Raw genomic sequence first — 8,735 nt, forward strand, 5'->3', positions numbered from 1 at the left:
TTTATCATTTAAAGCTGATTCGATAGATTTTAGAGACCATAAGCATATTGTTAATATACTAGAGGAAGCGCGTTAGCCGTACTATATATATATATATATGAGGAGGGATCAAGTTACAACAAAGTTACAACATCATTTTTTTTCATTTTCCAAATCCAAATCGTCGATCCAAACCGTTAGATATTCAATCTATATTAAAATGTGCTTGCAGACCAAATTTTACATTTTTTGAAATTTTTTTGCTATTTATTAAGATGGGTACAAAATCGCTGTTTTTATTAAAATTCTGCACCATTAAAAAACAGCAATTTTGTACCCATCTTAATAAATAGCAAAAAAATTTCAAAAAATATAAAATTTGGTCTGTAAGCACATTTTAATATAGATTGAATATCTAACGGTTTGGATCGATGATTTGGACTTTGAAAATGAAAAAAAATGATATTGTAACTTTGTTGTAACTTTCAAGTGTTGTAACTTGATCCCTCCTATTACTCAAAAAAAAAAAAAAAAAAAAAAAAAAAAAATTGATCCCTCCTCTATATATATATATATTTTAAAGATATGGATGGATAAACACCATCAGCATGTAGCCTTCAAATACCAGATAAATGTAGTGAAAAATCTACCTTAGAAATTTATATAGCAATCGTTTCAAAGTAAGCCCATATTTGAGTCCAGTCAGTTAGCTCAGGATAAGCCCGGTCCATTAGTAGCTATTAAACCGGTCGTTCCCTTTGAAAAGACGCAATATCATAGCGCCTGATTAGTCCCACAATATAAGTGTAAGCTGCACAAGCTCCTCAGACTGCTTATTAAACGGAACGCCCGGCTTCAACACAACTCATACCTTTCTCGGCCTTTTGGCTAAGATCAAGTGTAGTATCTGTTCTTATCAGTTTAATATCTGATATGTGGGCCATGTGCTCACAACGATATTAAATTTATTTTTTGTGGGGAAGGGCCCACCACAGTAGCTTGCTACTGGGGCTCTTACGCGTCGCCCATGCGCTGCACTATTTCACGGGCCTGGCGCACCCCTACCAAAACTAATTGTAAAATTTTTATCTTCGTAACGGGATTAATTTCAAATGGAATTAGACTTGTCACTATGAGCCTGAGCAGACCGAGCAGAAACCATCTTTGAAGATCTCTTCCATTTCTGCTATTGTGTAAGGTCTTCTGTAACAGTAACTATATATGTGTTCTGTGTAGTGAGTCATTTAATGTGGTATAATGGGTCAACAGAACTTGCTACAAGTTTTGTACAAACCCTGTAAACAATAATTCAGGTAGCATTAGTAGAATGAAATTATGCAAAAAGCACCACATTTTGTGTGCAAATCAAACATTGATGAAATAAGATGGTATATTTGTGTGACATTGAAAAATTTGTTAATGCTTCATTTGCGCTTATTTTTTTTAGTTTCTGATTTATTTCTTCATTCGCCAAACTAGGAAAAAAAAACTGCTCATTTAGACAAGAAACAAAAATTCAAGTATCTAAAAATAAAATTTATAACCATCTCAACTTAAAGTTTCCACCAAGAAAGTCATACTAACCAAACTTTTTTTTTTGAGAAAAAAAGATTTGAAATAAAAGAAATATGTATAATAAAGAGTTGTCAAATTGAGCAGTTCTTACTTCTTATTGAAGAAAATGTGATAAACAACTCAAGAAAAAACATTATTCCTCAGCCTTTTATGCAGGCACAAAAATCAAATAGATAGAAAAATTGAAAAATAATAAAGATAAATGAAAAGAAAAAAATGGAATTTCTCCAAAATAAATAAATAAACACAGATCAAAGAAAGGGGACGCATCTTCTCTCCTTGTGCGGCTAGAGTTCTTATTATCCCACTTCGATTGTTATTCAAATTATTTTTCTTCTAAATTACTTCGTCTTATTATTTAACCTGCATTTGCATAGGCACGTGGTAAAAGTGGATGATAATATTTTTGGCAACTGGTGTGCAAGTTCGTGGAGTAAAATTATAAAAGCATGATTTGCAAATCAATTCGTGGAGTCGGTGGGTTTTGGACATATAGACCAAGAGCATACAAAAAAATTCTTATTAAGGTCTAAAATCGAAAATTCAGACAGCGCCAAACCGAAACAGTCCAAGGCTCCAAGCCCATTTTTTTTATTAATGCCCTAAAAAAAATAACAAATCTGTCCTTGATTTTTCAAATATTCAAAATATAACCTGACCACCTCACTATAGAGCAGTTGGCTATTTTTTTTTAAGAGATATTTAGTGTGTATAGAATGAATGTTTTACATATAAACACTAACAGTGATTTGATCTCACGAATTTTATGATTTTTTTTCTTCTGAATACTCATATTTTTTAATTTTGTAAGTAAAATATATGACAAAGAAAATATACCGACATTTTTAAAAATACCATTTTCGAAAAATTAATAAACCAAAACACCCTTTTGGAAATTTTTTATTAAAAACAGCATGGCCGCTTCTGTGGGAAGCGGCCACATACAATCGGGCCGCTTTGGAGGGCAGCGGCCACTGGAAAACACAAATTTTCTGAATTTTTCCTTTTTTTTTTTTTTTTTTTTTTGAAAACAGAAAATTTTTTATTATTTTTATTTTTTGTATTAAAATATTAGAAATGTTGAATATATTTCTTTGAATATAGATGAAATGCAATATAATTTGATTTATTAGAAAGACTGCAACAAATAACCCGGATCAATATTTTTCAGGCCGGATTTTTCGCGGCTGTAAGAAAAATTAATATATTTCTTTATGTGTTATTGGAAAAAAAATAAAAATGTTTAGATTCTGAGTTATTGATCCCGGTTCAAAAGTCACTTCTAGGTAATCCAGAAAATATTATGATCCTTCTAGTACATTTAATTTATAAAAAGTTGTATCTATTTTTGAAAAAAAATAAAAACTTTAATTTATTTAATGATTGTTTTTAAAAAATAATTCTCAAAATAGATATAATTTTTTATAAATTAAATGTATTAGAAAGATCACAATATTTTCTGAATTATCTAGAAGTGACTTTTGAAGTGGGATCAATAACTCAGAATCTAAACATTTTTATTTTTTTCCAATAACACATAAAGAAATATATTAATTTTTCTTACAGCCGCGAAAAATCCGGCCTGAAAAATATTAATCCGGGTTATTTGTTGCAGTCTTTCTAATAAATCAAATTATATTGCATTCCATCTATATTCAAAGAAATATATTCAACATTTCTAATATTTTAATACAAAAAATAAAAATAATAAAAAAATTTCTGTTTTAAAAAAAAAAAAAAAAAAAAGGAAAAATTCAGAAAATTTGTGTTTTCCAGTGGCCGCTGCCCTCCAAAGCGGCCCGATTGTATGTGGCCGCTTCCCACAGAAGCGGCCATGCTGTTTTTAATAAAAAATTTCGAAAATGGTGTTTTGATTTATTAATTTTCCGAAAATGGTATTTTTAAAAATTTCGGGAAAATATATATATGTCAAACTAGAGCTAAACCTTAGATATTCTATGGAATCCATATACTAAGAAAATGTACTCTTGTTCTCTTTCATGAAATATTGGCATTTTTAAGCCATTTTGTACCATCTTTCATAAATCATAAAAAATAGTAAAAAAATTCAAAAACAGTGAATGTTGGTATTAGACAAGTTCATTATATAAATAATTTAAAAAGCTATTTAGATCGAAGTTTAAAGTTTATACGATAATTTTGACTAACCGTTATTTTTTGTGTATTTTTTTCTTTGCTTTATCTTATTTTACTTTTCTTTCCAATTTTATTTGTTTTTTTTCTGTTTTACAATAGGAGTTATAAAGAAAATGGAGAGTTACGATGAGAGTTACAAAAGGGAGTTATAGAGAAAATGGAGAGTCATAATGGGAGTTATAACGAAAATAGAGAATTACAATGGGACTTAAAAAGAGAATTATTACTTTACGGTATATTTGATTGGAGTGAGAATAGACTATTTTTTAAATAAGGTTATTCGGAATAGCTTGTTCTATGTTTGGTTGGAGTTGAATAACTAGAATAGGGAATCCAAGTATTTTGTCTTATTAGAATAGTCTATTCTCATGAGTACGTTTGGATGACACAGGAATAGCGCTAACTCAGGAATAACTGCTATTCTTAGCGAGCTATTCTGACTATTTCACGTTTGGGTGAAAAAAAAAACGTTATTCTCAACACAAGGAATAGCTCAGGTTAGCTGCTATTCCGCTATTCCATTAAAATATCGGGTTAGTAGCTATTCCGAAATTGGAGTTAGCGAGCTATTCCGAGCTATTCTTTGTTTCATCCAAACGCAGTGCAAACGGATCGGATACGGATCAGATAGTGGTAAAACCAGGATTGAATATCTGTAGATATATACATAAATATTTTCATAATATATATTAAACTATATGGTATATATCTACTATTCGGATAGGAATAATTAAAATTAAAAACCGTATCCGTATCTGCATGGATATTCGAATATCGGATATTCATATTAAATTTTTGAATACGGATCCAGTTATTGTCGAATATTATCCAATCCGTTTGCACCCCTTATTTGTTTTTTTTTCCTTACTTTTTCTCTTTAGAGAAGATTTTTATAAAAAAAATTACGAAATGAGATGGTTGAAGAAAATGGAGAGGGTTGAAGGTATGGCGCCTTCGTACAGCGCAATGTGCGGATGGGCCTGTTTATTGGATTTATATTTTTATTTTTTTAATTTAAATAATCAATCTTGAGTTGTTTAATATTATTATAATATGAAAATATACTTGGAAGTCAAAATTTAATTTTTTTTACTATTTTTCTAGACAATTAGAAAATCACTTGATAAAAAAATTATGGACAATCCGAGAGTAGTAGTTTTCTATCTACTTAAAAATAGTAAAAAAAAAAAAAAATTGATATTCAACTATATTTTAGTATGATAATAATAATGAACTGTTTGGATTGATTATTTGAATTTAAAACAGAGATATGAATTCAATGCACAGACCGATTCTTAAATTTTAATGTACTATTATAGAGGAGGGTTCAAATGCCTCCATGTTTTTGTGCCTCCATCATGCCTCCATCTCTCTTCATCATTTTCAAAGTTCAAACAGTCGATCCGAACCGCTCAATCTAACCTCCATACTAAAATATGTTTGGAGACCAAATTTTATATTTTTAGGAATTTTTTGACTATTTTTTTAGATAGGTACAAAATCAATAAATCTGAACCATCTAAAACAGTATTTTTGTACCTATCTAAAAAAATAGTCAAAAAATTCCTAAAAATATAAAATTTGGTCTCCAAACATATTTTAGTATGGAGGTTAGATTGAGCGGTTCGGATCGACTGTTTGCACTTTGAAAATAATGAAGAGAGATGAAGACATGATGGAGGCATAAAAACATGGAGGCATTTGAACCCTCCACACTATTATATAGCCTCACTCTTTTTTTTATGTTAGTCCTCAAATATATTTAATTTTATAAGTAAAACAAGAAAAATATATTTCAAAATAGTATTGAAATTATTGAAAAATATTATTGTTAAATTTGCCGGGTGTTACAAAGCTCATATACGAAGACAATTAAAAATCACACTCCAAACACGATTAATACAGAAGAACGAGTACAGAAATACACTCGTGAAGATTTACCCCCCATGCCTTCGGAGTTCGGAGTGCGTATCCTCTGAGATATCTCAACTTTTGCGTGACCGACGTGTCCGGTGCCTATTCGGGGGTGATGTAGGGTCTGTATTACGTGTGCTTTGAGATTCGCGTAGAACGTATTTAAACGGTTAGGATTTTCCATAAAGTCACGCAAAGTTTGAGATATCTCAGAGGATACGAATTCATGCCTTCGAGTGCTACCTCAGATATCTCATATTTTGCGTGACCGACGTGTCTGGTGCCTATTCGGAGACAGCGCAGGGGGAGTATTACTTGAGATTCGAGATTCGTGCAGCACGTATTTTAACGATTGAGATTTTCCAAAAAGTCTGATATCTGAGAGGATGCGAATTCATGCCTTCTAGAGTTCCAACGCCCCTCATTCTATATGTCGGAATTCCATAGCCAAAAGGTAACGAGTCTCCGTGTAGCACACTATACCCGCTACATAGAAGTTCTACACATTAAAAACTAAAGCAAAAGGGACAACTAGATCCGACACAGCGATCAGCTGTACTCCAAAACAGTGAATGGAATACGTGACGTGATGACAATTATAAAATACAGTCATGTCACAGTGACCATACATAACGTCATCAAACATAATATTACTTGTCAATTGTCATGTTTAGCTTCTTCTTTTTTTTTTTTTTTTTTTCAGATTTTAGATTAATTCACACAAAATAATAACAAAATATACTAAAAAATTAAGAAACTTTTACAAAATAAAATTAATAAAAAATAATGTTAAAAAATTATTTACATCATATTACATACTATTTATAATCGAAAAAAATATGTCACACTACACACAAGTTATATTACGTGATTGACAAACATGATGTAATATTTTAGAATAATTATACTAATTTTCCCATCCATGTCTCTCATTTATTCCCGCACTCTCTATCTCATTTTTTTCCTTAACTGTCATTAATCCCCTCAATTATTTCGCTCATAATTTTCATTTATCCCCGCATTAAATTTTACTGTCATTTAATAACAATCCCCGCATTAATTATACTGCCCTAAAATAACAATCCCTGAATTAATTATATTTTTCTTTAATAACAATTCCCGCTAATAAATGTTTATTTGTTTATTGATGTTCAAAAAAATATTTATCATTATTGCTAACAAGTATTTATCACAATGTCTAAGAAGTATATATCATTATCTCTGACATGACGATACTTTAATTTGATTAAATATTACTTATTAACAAGTTCAAGAAAGTATTTATCATTATTTTTGACAAGTATTTATCATTGTCTTTGACGTACATATGTTTTACTGAAAATTGCAATTATGTCTGAGAAGTATTATCCATGTAACATAAAGTATTTATCATTATACTTGAAAAATATTTATCATTGATGTTTTACTAAAAGTTGCAGTTATGTCTGAGAAATATTTATCCATATAATATAAAGTATTTATCCATGTAACATAAAATATTTATTATTATGTCTGAGAAGTATTTATTATTGATGTTTTACTGAAAGTTGTAATTATGTTTGAAAAGTATTTATTTATGTAACATAAAATATTTATCATTATGTCTGAGAAGTATTTATCATTGGGTGAGAGAATTGTTTATTTAATGGTCCCCAATTGTGCAGGGACAATCCAGAAGAAAAAGGAAATTTTGTGCGGGGGATAACTGACAAGTATTTGTAAGGGGATTGTTTATTTAATGGTCCCTAGTTGTGCGGGGACGATTCAAAAAAAAAAAAAAACAAATTTTGTGCAGGGACAATTGATGGATTGATTTATTCTTTCATAAATAGAGATCATTACATAGGGATTAATACTTTGCAAATTCAATATAAATATTTTGATGCTTCAAGTTAAATACTAAGAGTTTACTAAACGCTTATTAATGACTGAGTTTTTTCTCTATGATTTTTTTGACAATTTGTACGGATTTTTTTGCGAAAATTGTTATCAGGATCCAATATTTTATGGCAAAATTAATATGTCGTGACTAATTTGTTTCACTACTTCAAATTGATAAGACACAGCCGATTCATTCATACGTCTATTAGCATTTTTCTTTTGTTTTTGATCGACCTGATATATTGCCGCATCGGATACCAAGGGCTAAATTTGCACAATTTTACTCCCAATTTTGCAATTGATAATGCTGAAGTCCCCTATAATTTGTACACCCGGAGAATAATGCATTTCACATGTCACTTTTTATGATTAACCAGACTTCAGAAAGGTTCATAACAATTTTCGATTTCCAAAAAAAAAAAAAAAATCAATTCGTTATCGATAGTGCTAATAACGTAATTTATTAAACGGATATAGATACAAATGCGTATATGAATCTTAGACAATTGTAAAATTTAGAACCAAATTCACGCCTAACTAAATGTAGATATAAAACAGATAATTCGTAGATATAGATTTAAAACGAATAACTCTCAAATAATTTTAACAAATATGCAGTATAAGAGAATAGATAATTCAAAATATCGAAACAAAAGTATTAAATAACAAAAGAAATACTTGACATGCTATATATTATTTAATTAAATAATTATTAAAATTATAATAATATATAGCAAGTATAAAAAAAACGCAATTTTATATTAACAAAAAAACAAAATTAAATTACAAGTTTGAGATAGTTTATTCGTATTTAGATACTTACATCTCTATGGAAGTATAAATTATTCGTATTTATATATGAATGCCAAACAATTTGTGTATAAATTCTACTGATAATAATATACTCACAGATAACTACGCTGATAGAAATTATAAATTATAAATTAATTTTTAGAAACTGGGAGTTGGTTTTTACTTTGGGTTCTTAGATAAGGATTGTTTGTTAAAAAGTGGCGTTTAGATAGGACCCCATGACAGGGATTTATTTCTAATTAGCTAAAGGATGATGTACCTACTGGTAATTTTAATGAATATCATTTGGCAGCCTCTGCCCGATTTCAAAAGATAACTACGCTGATAGGGGTATAACTGGAACAGATAATTATCACACCCCCTATTTCAGATTAATTATGGCAACGGAACAGGGTAATTATTACAACCCTATTTCA

At 29.6% G+C, this 8,735-nt stretch overlaps 1 non-coding gene across 1 annotated transcript; it reads left to right on the plus strand.

The window, feature by feature from the left end:
* Nucleotides 1-846: 846 nt before the first annotated feature.
* Nucleotides 847-1,043, plus strand: LOC144575246 (U2 spliceosomal RNA). Its single transcript, XR_013518383.1, has one exon. It is a non-coding gene; the product is annotated as a U2 spliceosomal RNA (small nuclear RNA).
* Nucleotides 1,044-8,735: the final 7,692 nt, after the last annotated feature.

Source organism: Carex rostrata, chromosome 23 (assembly GCF_964058835.1).
Source record: "Carex rostrata chromosome 23, lpCarRost1.2, whole genome shotgun sequence".
NCBI lineage: Eukaryota > Viridiplantae > Streptophyta > Magnoliopsida > Poales > Cyperaceae > Carex > Carex rostrata.